Genomic DNA, 12,257 nt, shown 5'->3' on the forward strand with positions numbered 1-12,257 from the left:
ATTCCTTCAAGCAGACAACACATGCAAGTAAAACAGGAAGACACGAGGCCTGCACGACGGAACGAGCCGCCCAGAAATCAACTATAAAAGAAGGCCAGAAGAGGACCAAATTATATGGTGGTTGATCACAACCTCCAACACCTGTTCCCAAGTCGCATTGGACAAGGGACATCCCACCCCACTCTTGGACTCTGGTAACTGCATTGGGCGAAGGAGATTCTCAGCTATAACTTACCCCTGAAGCTGCATTGGGCAGAAGGGGATGTCCTCTTGAGACCGGCTCCTTTAGTTGAGAAGATTCCTTTTACAACACCTCGGAGGCCGCATTGGGCAAAGGGGTATCCGTACGAACCTAATCTCTACCTTCATCAAAACCGAAGAAACTTGACGTGTGCTGAGGTCCAATATTGCAAAAACTTATTTCTAATGCAAGAACCTTGTAATTATTTTAGAGAGAATCATTTTATAATAAATTGGTGATGAGAAAAATCCCGGACTACTATCGTCTCTACCAAATAGACATTACAATATAGTTTCATTTATTCAAATGGGACTACATCAGGTTATTACATACTTCAAATCTACATCTAAAGCAGAAACTTACAGCACTCTTATTATGTACTGTTGCAAGTTGAGAAGGCTATGAAGTGTCAAACTCAAAAAAACAACCAAATTTTGGAGGCTTCTACTACAGTAATAACGCAGGTAGAAGGGATGGCGTAATGCACATCCAAAGAGCTTTAGTGTCGAATTCTACGGTAATCATATGAAGTATTTCGAACAAGTAGAAAGGAAATTACAAGAAATTGAAAATGTGATTTTTTTTTTCCAAATGGCTTTATTTCGAAAAAAATATTTATGCAAATATCACAACCAATTACGAAGATATTTCTTAATAAAGATCATAATGTCGTCTGTATCAATTTGATATCGAACAGTATTCCGGAGATATGAAAAAAATGGTTAACTTTGATATATTGCTCAAAGTGGTGTGTTTATACTTAGTTTGCTTCTATAACATAGCAACGACATTTTTTTGTAGTTGTAAAGCAAGATGTCGGAATTACATAATTTGAAGTAATGTTTCAAACTTTACCAGTATTTACCACATCTCCAGAATGGTTTGAAGTAAGTTGTTGTAAATTACATTATGGTCTTCACATCTATTAGAAGAGATGTATGCAATTGAATGAGATACTTATCTAGGCAGTTTTTCGAAATAAAGGCTTTTGAAAAAAGTAAAAGGTAAGTCTTTCCTTTAGGAAATTCATTCATTATTTCGATTCTTTTGATTCAGTTATTCTATTCTTTCGGTTCAGTCATTTGGTCTAATTTGTTCCGATTTCCTAAACCAATCAGATTTAGTCGCTACATGATAGTGACTCTTGTATAGTAGGGAATAGAGAGGTTACGTGTCTTTTCTGTTAACTTACTTGCACCTTGCAGTAATCGTTGGTCGAGCGGTGTGTGCTGATGAGTGAAACGTGGCGTACAGTTCAATGCCGTGTTCGAGATTTGAAGAATACTTTCACCGATGAATGTTATATTCGATGGGATATTTCTGAGGAATTTCTCTAATTTAAATTTATTCAAACGGTCAAGAGAAGTTTGGAACACAGAAGAGAATAGTTACTAACTTTGTTTCAGTGTGGGAACACTCAAATTAAGTAGGGCTTGCATTTCGTGTGAGAAAGAGTATGTTATTTTTCACCTTTCGTGGAGAGAGACTGAAAGTGAGATGTAATATTTACAGGAGTGCAGTTGAATTCTATTCACCTATGTATTTTTTTAAGTATGTACTTATTTTTTGTTTAATTTGTACATATAGTAGTAGTTGTGTTGGGGGCATTGCCTCCCCTCAAGTGAATAAAAATTCATGCATTATTTCACTTGCTTCTGCTACATGAATTCCGATATAATGGTTAGTTGTAAGTCTCTATTAATTGTTTTCTAGAACTTTGTGAAATTAGGAAATATGGTCGCTCCTGGTGTAGTATTTTCGTTTACTATTTTGAACAATGAATATTTGAAATATTGATTAAATTAGGACTATTCTAAGAATGGAAATTAGGATAGCAATACATTTTTCGTTACTTTAAAAAGCAACGTTTAAAATAATTAGTGAAAGAAATGAAATGAAATCTTTGAGTTTTACATCCCACGGTTATGCCGGTTAAGCTAAAGTAGACGGTGATGATGAGAAATGAATAAAATGGTGGAATGAAGAAAGTGGGAGGAAACGGGATAACCCCGAGCAAACCCACGCACACGGTGTTTGTCCACCACAAAGTTCACTTGGCGCGAGCTGGGATCGAACCAGGAACCCGAAGCACTAGAGGTGAACGCTCTACCACTGAGCCACCGCGGCCCCCAATAATTAGTGAAAGAGTTGATTTGATTTTTAGTTTAGCGTCCCTTTCAGCAGCGAGGCTATATGAGACGTGGACCTACTGATTAACGTGGAATCCGAACCACATGAGCAATAATTAGTGAAAGAATGGCAGAAGGAATCACCATGATTCCTAACCTGATTCCATTTCGGAAGAACTGGTTCCTCGGAACATATAAGGAACTGTTGCGAGGAATCAATTGTTTTGGGATCGGAATCATTGAACGAATCAAAATTGCCAAAAAGAAAAATTTGCCAAAGTAAAACTTTCAATTTCTTAATCTATCTTTCCATTCATTCGAAATCAGTCATATCACGAAGATACCATAAGATACTAAAGTACATTAGATGTGCGCTATCCCATTCGTCTTACTTGCGTTAATATTGTTGTAGATGTCACCCAAAATTTCGAGCTCTGTGATATTGTAGCGTCCTGAGTTCGCAACATTGAATAACAAATGTAGTATTATAGTTTTGATTTATCAGGTTGGTTTAAAAATATGTAATGACCTGACGTAGTGCCCATGATTGTATCAGAGTATGTCAAACAATGACGTTTGTATGATAAAAAATTTCAATGTCTTGGGTCTATTAGTTTAAAAGTTACAGGGACGTATTAAGGTAAATGGTCCACCCTATATATTATACAGGGTGAGTCAAAAGGCTATGGACGCCTGCATAAGTTTGAAAATCGCCGAGAAAAGTAAAAAGTGATTATGGGAACAAAGGTTTGATGAGGGGCCGCAACTTTTGGAGTGTGTCATTCATGGCCGCCATCTTGAAATCCGCCATTTTGGATTCAAGTCAATTTTTTAAAAAAAATGGGAAGTGGGTGTATGACACATCAAGTAACACTAGCTTGAGCTCAGGAATTTAGTGGTGTAATTTTTTCTTTTTTATCTTGTACAACTTAGAAGTTATTAATGTTCAAAGGTGGGAAATTACCTTGATACTGAATGCTACAACACATGTTCTACGTGTTGTCCATCCCGTGCAATGCACAACTGTAGTCGCCGCAACCACTCTGACTGCACACGGAGGAGATTGTCTCCTGAAATTTGGTCACAGGCTTAATGGATGCGTTCCTCCAGGTGTCTCAAATCACGGATTGTCTCAGCATACACTATCTGCTTAAGATGTCCCCATAGATAAAAATCAAGGCGCGTTAAGTCAGGGTATCTGGGCGGCCACTCCACGGGACCACGGCGACCAATCCACTTCCCTGGCAGTTGTTCATCCAACCATTCACGGACACCAAGTCCATAGTGCGGAGGGGCTCCATCGTGCTGAAAATAAGATGGGAAAATGCCGTCAGCGTTCAGTGTGGCAGGGAACACAAGGTCCTGCAGCAGCATCAGATACTGTGGTGCAGTTAAGGTGTTGTAGATGAAAAATAGCCCAATGATGCGGGTGCCCCATATGCCACACCACACCATCACCTTCGCTGGACTATGTTCTCGACTCAGGTCAACCCAGTTCGGATTTGCGTCACACCAGTATCGACAATTATGTCAATTTACCTCCCCGTTCAAAGTGAAATACGCCTCGTCGCTGAACAGTATGCCCTTGGCAAACGCAGGATCCAGTTCGTGTTGTTCAGTAACCCACATGCAGAACTCCAACAGGCGATCAGGGTCATCCTCGTTCAGTTTATGTTGCATGTGCAGCTTGTAAGGATTCCACTGATTGGCATGCAATATCCGGACAACGGAGGATTGGATTATTGCACATGCTAGGGACACACGACGGGTACAATGTTTAGGACTTTTCACAAACGACGCAACAACCGCCGTTGCAGTTTCCTAGTTGGTGGCAGTCTTTGGTCGCTTACTACGTGCCCTATCTTGAACAGAGCCCGTCTCCCGGAATCTGGTGATCACGTGAGCCACCGTGCTGTGCGATACCGGTTCTCTGTCTGGGTGCCGTCTGTTGTTGTCAGCTGTTATTGTTCGGTAGCTGCGTTCCCCTGATATAAGGATGATTTCGATCTGTTCACGTGTCAGACCCATTTTAGATCACCTGAAACAAAGAGAGAAATGGGTCAGTATCAAGGTAATTTCCCACCTTTGAACATTAATAACTTCTAAACTGTACAAGATAGAAAAGAAACAAATTGCACCACTAAATTCCTGAGCTCAAGCTAGTGTTATTTGATGTGTCATACACCCCACTTCCCATTAAAAAAATGACTTGAATCCAAAATGGCGGCCATGAATGACATACACTCCAAAAGTTGCGGCCCCTCATCAAACCTCTGTTCCCATAATCACTTGTTACTTTTCCCGTCGATTTTCAGATTTATGCAGGTGTCCAAGGACTTTTGACTCATCCTATATTATATATATATATATATATATATATATATATATATATATATATATATATATATATAGTGTTCTTAAAATGACGCCCACAGACTATGGAGCAGTATTCTATACGTCAATCTGAGGTGAAACGTATATTAAATTGTATACCTTTCGGGTCCTGGTCTGGAGACACTATGTGACAACGTAGCAGATAAAGAACCATAGAGCACATCTATGAATTCATCAAATAGTTACATCAATTCTTTCCACACATTGACACTAGCACCACCTATTAGCGTAACAATCGATGTAATTGCATTATGGGTTCGTCGAGTAATGCTAATGGTTCCAAGTTATTCTACGACGTTGCCACGTGGTAAAAATTTGTTTCCCACAGCGGCTAAAGGTCGTCCTGGAGAGTACACCATCATGTAGTATTTTCGCTTTAACTTAACTTGTAGAATAGCGCTTTGTTATCTGTGGGCGCCACATTAAAAACACCCGATATATATATAGGTATATCACATGGTTCCAACAGCCCAGCGGTGACAGCAGAAGATCAGATTCACAAAGGCCGACCAGAATATTTCGGCTTGAATATAACATATTGTAATATCTGAACTACTACTAATATTGAATTGAAGTGTTTGAGATGTCGATGGAAGGTAGATATCAATGGAATTAAAATATTTTAGAAACAGTTGCATTTACACCGAAAACATTGGTGAGAACCATTGAATGAAAAACAGAGTCATTTTGAAACTAACGGGTAACCTGGGTCTCTACATATCCGTATCTTGAAGATCAGGAACTTCATTTTGAAAATTACCTACAGAAATGAAAGGCCACAGGGCCTATATGTTGTTGAAGTATATACAATATCTATTTTTTCGTCTATCAAGTCGGTCAAAAAACGATGCAGACTCTTCATGAGTTGGAGTATCAAGCTTCGTCTCCTACCGACTACTATCAATTCTGGCATCTCGATCATATTGGTGTTGATCAATACCTAAGAGAATAATGAACATTTTGGTACCAAATAGTACCCGGTGGCCACTGGGCAATTTGTCACCGTTCCTCAGATATTGGCCAAAAAAGATCGGATTTCGAGAGACTTAAGGAGCCATATCTCGAGAACCGTAAGTCATAGAGAGCTGATGTGCGATTTTTTTCCATTTTGAGTCCTCCAGTTTGAGCATGTCTCTTTGTAAACAACATATCGCAGAACTTCTTAACAGAACTCTTAAACAAAACAAGTGGGAAAAAAATTAACACTCAAGGAAATTATAAATGGATAGATATATTACAAGAATTGTTTAATGAGTATAGTAATAAGGTACACACAACAATTAGTATAAAGCCTGTACAAGTTAATATGAAAAGTTTGTTCCGGCAATGCTCTTACAGCATTCTCAACTGGTTTCATCGTGGAATCCAATCACTGGCTATGCGATGACAAGTATGTGAGTGGAATTGGAGACTGCTTAGACTAACCAAGTATTCTATTTTTAATTTTTCTTCCTTTCTTTTGAAAGTGACAAACGTCAATCGGACATCCCAATCGCACGAACCCAATAACACAAGAAAGATTTTCCTTGGTGATTTTCGCCAAGGTTTTCCGTTTTGATGTAACATGAAATATACAGTGGAGTCACGATTATCCTCCGAGTTTCCGTGTTAACAGAGCTTAATCCAAACAAAGCAAAATTTAAAAACTAATCCAGTTACAACGATAAGCAGCCTACAGGCTTTAGTTTCAGCAACTAAGCAAACAAACCTGGCGTAAAGATAATGACTCCATCCGACATTGCCACAATTAAGCTAGCGAGCTTTAATTGTTGCATGTCTTGAGTTTGTTTGAGAAGGCAGTGTTCTACGTCGAACAGCAAGAAGGCACGGCACCAGCTGATATTATGATGTTGCTATGTCTGTGCAATATAGCGGACAAAAACGAGACAGCTTAATGAAGCACAAGACTATGAACGACTTTTTTTTTTAATGTGTATGCTGAATAGTACCTTATTTGTATTGTGTTTTGTGCGTATCAATATCAAACGCATTTTATTTACTGTATTATGGCTAATTCCGTATCTATGTATGTATAATTATATGTACTGTACTGTATGTCCAATAAAAATAATAAATACAATAGTAATGAATAATCTAAGAGAAATAATCAGTAAAGAAGAACAACAAATACTGTACAAAATTTTCTATGTATCCATCCGTATTAACCGAGTTAGATTCGGTCCACATTAGCTCAGCTAATCGTGACTCTACTGTATCTTCTTTAAGGATTTTTACTGTATAGAGTTAAAATCCGTCAAAAATGAGAGCCGCTCCAATACTCTGAAAGAGAACTTTCGCGATAACTCCCGTAAAATTACTCGATTTTTATCCAATATGGTGTATATCTTCGGAGAAATTTAAAGAAATTAGGGGAGGGTCAGACAAGATGGGAATATCGGATTGAAGTGTCGAATAGATTTTCGGTTTTAAGTGGTACGTAATGCATTAATGTTTCGATGCTTGGGTTAAAATTTAGGGATGGCATTACAACTTCAGCAAAAGAAAAACTGGAGCAGGCTGAAATACATAAGAACAAACCATGGTTCAACCAGGAATGTGAACGACAGAACTGCACAAAATTTCATTGACATCAGGCGGGGAACTTCCAAAACTTTTACAACAAACAAACTTTATTTTTATTTTATTTATTTTCTTTTTGAAAGATAAAGTTATTGAACTTGAAGATAAAACTAAAAACGTTCAGGATACGAATTTACGAAAGGGTGTCAACCTCATTCTTACTTGTTAAAGAAAGCGGATGGTAGAATTCTCACGGATACAGATAGTATTTTGAATAGGTGGAAAGATTTCTTTGACAATTTGCTAAGCGCGCAACCAAAGAACAATGTTCGTAGAGAAAGAGCAATTCGTACAACAGAACATATTCCGAAGTCTAAACGTACAGAAACAGAAACTGCTATAAAGAAATTAAAGAAATAAAAATCTCCGGGTGTAAAGAAAATTCCCGCCGAGTTAATTATAGCTGGAGAGGGAAAATTGTGGAACGAGATTCACAAGCTCATTCTCATATTGATCGGTTAAGGTCCTCCGTATATGACATGTGGAGTCATAATGTCAAGTTTGTAAAATTGCAAGCAGTTCAAAAATGAATATATAAGGAAATGAGTTTAACTTAAAACCGTAAGTACTTGTAGTTATATAAAGACAGATCCGACAGAATCAGCATCTTTGGAACCATCAGTAAAAATGACAGTAGTCTTGAAATTGCTGTAAGGAGCGCAGCAGTTTAAACTCTAGTCGAAATTCGTGAAAGTTGGTGCTTGGCTTTTTGTATTGGATCCGATGGAAAGAATAGACGAAGTATCTTACATGGGCATGTTGGTAGAAAACCAAACTGACAAAGAGAGAACTTCACTGATGAGGTCACGGAAGTTGCAAAGCACGAATTCCAAAAGGCCTAGCAGCGTTGCGTCGTGCCTAATAACGCTAGTAGCGCTCTCCAGCTTTCAGTGCAAATAGCGAAGGATGTTGAGGCATTGATTTTGGATTAGTAAAATAGTAGAGATAGGCCGATAATAGCGCTGAGTTAAAGATGGCTCGTGCATTCAACATACAAGCTGTGAATAGGACTGGAACGGAATCCACCAGCCGCCAAACGTATGCTAATATGGGCAGTGTTCAGTTGGCGTAACGTGGTAGGCCCAGCGGACCCAGTCCAACTTTGAGTAGATACGGGTACAATACAGCCGTAGAGGAACCATACGATCAGCACTCCCAAGAAATCTGGGACAACACTTTCGGTAGACTGAATGCGCTTAGCAATATTTTAGCTCTCGTAGATGAACTGGCCAAGACAACCGGTGTTCAAACTGAAGGCCCAAAAGTTGGGTGTTGTTAACAAGTTGTGTGTGGCCCAGGTAAAGATCTGGATGATATGAACAACTGCGTAAGCGACAAAAGTGGACAAATCTTGTCGATGGAGAAAGTAAACGGTCGTTGACCAATGTGAACGCCTGTTCGGAGTGAGTTGTGATTGTCTATCACCAACATGGCGATCACAAGAGAAAGCTCACATGACTGAGTGCCGACATAAATAATCTGTGTAAAGTGCGAACAGCATACGAAAAAGTGGAGGCAAAAGTATGCACCCGTTTGATACACCGCTTAGCCTCAGCAACGGAAATCTTTTCAGTAATCATTAGTTCACGGATTAGTTTTTCATCCTTGGATTTCGGACAGTCACGATGCCGAACCGAATGTGATGCTTTACAATTGGCACATTTAAGATTCGTACACTATGTTGGACCACGTGCTAGATCAGAACAACTGTCACTAATGACAGAAACATTGCATGATGTAGCTGAGTGGACAAAATGATGGCATTTAAAGCACAACAAAGGAAAAGGAAGGTATGATCTCACCTTTAATCCATAATATCCTATAGTAAGATTGGTTGGTAGATCTAGGATACCAAACGTAATGATACCGGTATCTGCCGGATGTAGCTCGCCACTCTAGCGGGTGTAGATTCGCTAAAAGACCACAACATGCTGCTCACGTAATTCGTCCTTGATCTCGACTTCCGACAAGGTTCCAAGGTCCAAATGAGTAATCACGCCTTTGCTAATATTCAGTTCATGATGTCCTTCAATTTGTATTGGGATTGTGACCAATGCAGTGCATTTGAGCAGTAACTTTGATTCTTTGTCGTTCACAGTCTGTACAAGATTAGTTCCATTGCAACGTTTGTGAATATGCCCTGATGGAAAAGTTCCAGTGTTGATATTTTGTATGTCTTAGAATAAAAGTTCACAATTTATTCAAACTACTGGCAGTTTCTTCCTTTGGACGTTTAATTATCTAATATTGTGAAACATGTTCCACAATCTTTTCCTTGTTCTTTTTTCTCTAATTTAGCATTTGTATCTCTGGCTTTTAAGGGAGTTTGATGCTCTGCCATGTAGTGAAAATAATCATCTCCACTTTCCTGTTATCGTTCTGGGGGAACAACGACACAGGCAGGTATTACCTACCACAACCCTTGTCAGGAAGCTGAGCGATGACTCCAGGTCCAATGTGCGATAAGGCAGTGCCACTTCTATCCTCGACTGATAGGTACATTTAAGGAGACTACTGTCCATCGGCTCATGGTGGAGGCCATGTTTCTTTCAAGGTCCAACATGCCGCTTTTCCACTTTTTCTTTTCAGGGCATCACTACATCCAGTAAGGCAAGGCGTCAACAAGCTTCACTCTGCCGTCATAAGACCCCAGGACAATCAGAAAGAGCTCCAAGGATCAGTCAGGTCAAAATTTTAAGAAAAAGGAAATCCGGCTCATAAGCCAAATTGGAGTCATAAATCTTTGCCAAGTCACAACAGAAATTTCGGCCGGCTTCATCCGAGGCATCATACTGTACAGTACCATCATTCCCCTGCGGCAGATTATTGATCTAGGCGATCATCCGCAGTATTTTACGGAAAGGATGATGAGTGGCCCAACCTGGAGAACCAGTGGGTACTGCAGTTCCCAAGATACAGACGAAGGGGCCACCGTATTCCCAACGCCGGGAGGAAAACACCTGTTACGTCGAAAATGGTCTGAAAAAAAATAAGACACATTGTTGCTTTATTATTCAATTTTGTTCGGGAATACGCAATACGGAAAACTAATAGGAGCCAGGGCCTAGAGCTGAATGGCACTTCTAGGTTATGGATTATGCTGATGATGTCAACTTGACAGGAAATATGAAATCAATAAAAAATGAAGGGGTTTTATTAAACGCCTGCAGGGACATGAGCTTAGAAGTAAATGCGGAGAAAAACCAAATATAGTGAAATTCGCTGTCACTGTAACACTGCACACTGTGGATACGTTAAAATATCAAGTAATACTTTCGACAAAGTAGTCAGTTTCAAAAGTTAGGATCGACATTAACAGACCAAAATAAATGTCGACTAAAGCAGGAAATTCGTATTATTCAGTCGAAACTCTTGCCTTCGAGAATTCTGTCGAAGAATTTAAAGCTTAAATATATATAAAACGATAATTATACCTGTTGTGTTGTATGGTTGCGAAACATGATCGCTTACCTTAAGGGAAGAACGCATTACAAGTATTTGAAAAAAACAAAATCCTGAGACAATATTCGGACCTAAGACGGACACGAATGGGGAATGGCGGAAACTTCAGCAAGAAACTAATTTATATGGGTTATTATACAGTGTTACGGTCATTAAATATGGAAGGCTTAGGTGGTAAGTCATGTAGTCAGAATGGAAGTAAGTAGGAACGTTTTCAAAGTTTTAACTGGAAACCCATTTAGAAAGAGACCATTAGGAAGACCTAGGATCAGATGAGAGGATCTACATCTAACCTAGGATCTGGCAGAAAGGTAGTCGCGGATCTCGATGAATGGAGATTGGATTTACACCCGCAGATCTACGATTCTTAAGATGGATCTCGCAGAAATACGAGTACAAAGTAAAAACTGGATGCAGTTGGCTACGAAGACAAGTCAATGAAATGCTTTTGTGAATGTGACATTGAACCTCCGGATTCCATAGGCTATAGAGTAAGTTTATGATGTTTATCTTATTTGAAGCTTTTTCACAATTCCTGTTGTTTAGGGTTGAAATCAATCAAGGAGATGTTGAACCTACCTGTCCCTTCTGGATTAGAAGAAAAAATAGATAAATAAAACTTGCTTTTAGAAATTAAATAATAATAATAATAATAATAATAATAATAATAAATTTATGAAACACTGTGTGTTGTTCGAAATTACGTACTTGCTGTTACTGTTTGGAGTAGAATTTATGAGGAGGTGGCAAGGCGGATTTATTCCATCTTGTGAATGCATGTTAACAGTAACCCCCTAGAAGTTTTCAGTTTTGATGAAACATTGTATATACTTCGTTTCAGATTTCAAAGGGCCCTATCGTCACAATTAAGCGTTCCCGACCAAAGTCACAGATAAATTGTATTGAGTTCCTGAACACGTATGTGAAGTTTGTAGATTGTTTTATTCAGTGTAGGCACCCAAGACTTCAAATCCAAGCAGTCTATTTATTTTAAATCCGTCAATATTTTTGCTGCGAACTGTACAAGTTAATTCCTTATGAACAAAGATATTGGAACTCCTTAGCGGTTACATGGTTAGCGTACGGAACTACAGTGCGGGAGACCTAAGTTCGATTCCTGCTGGAAGTTCATGTGGTTCAGATCTCACGTTAAGCTGTAGGTCCACGTCTCATATAACCTCTCTTCTGAACGGGTCGCTTAACTCCAAATCAACTATCCAACCAATAAGATACCATTGAAATAAGTTTGGCATGGCTTGGCACTAGTTTCAAGCATGAAAATGTCGCCAACCTGCCAAACTTTTCACTTTCACTTTTTTGATATTTGTCTCTCATATTTCATTTTTCAAAAGAGGTATTCAATTAAGTTTCTAGTGATCACGCACTAAGTGTGATTTGAATAGATTATGAACACACTATAGTTTAGTTTCGAAATAAATAAGAATCTCACA

General features: G+C 38.9%; 1 protein-coding gene across 3 annotated transcripts in view; it reads right to left on the minus strand.

Moving 5' to 3' along the window:
- LOC145673743 (SOSS complex subunit B homolog) overlaps positions 1–12,257 on the minus strand; it is a 38,269-nt gene that overhangs the window by 12,417 nt on the left and 13,595 nt on the right. The gene's annotated exons all lie outside the window — the stretch shown is intronic.

This window comes from Thermobia domestica, chromosome 17 (genome assembly GCF_964235325.1).
Source record: "Thermobia domestica chromosome 17, izTheDome1.hap1.1, whole genome shotgun sequence".
Classification (NCBI taxonomy): Eukaryota; Metazoa; Arthropoda; class Insecta; order Zygentoma; family Lepismatidae; genus Thermobia; species Thermobia domestica.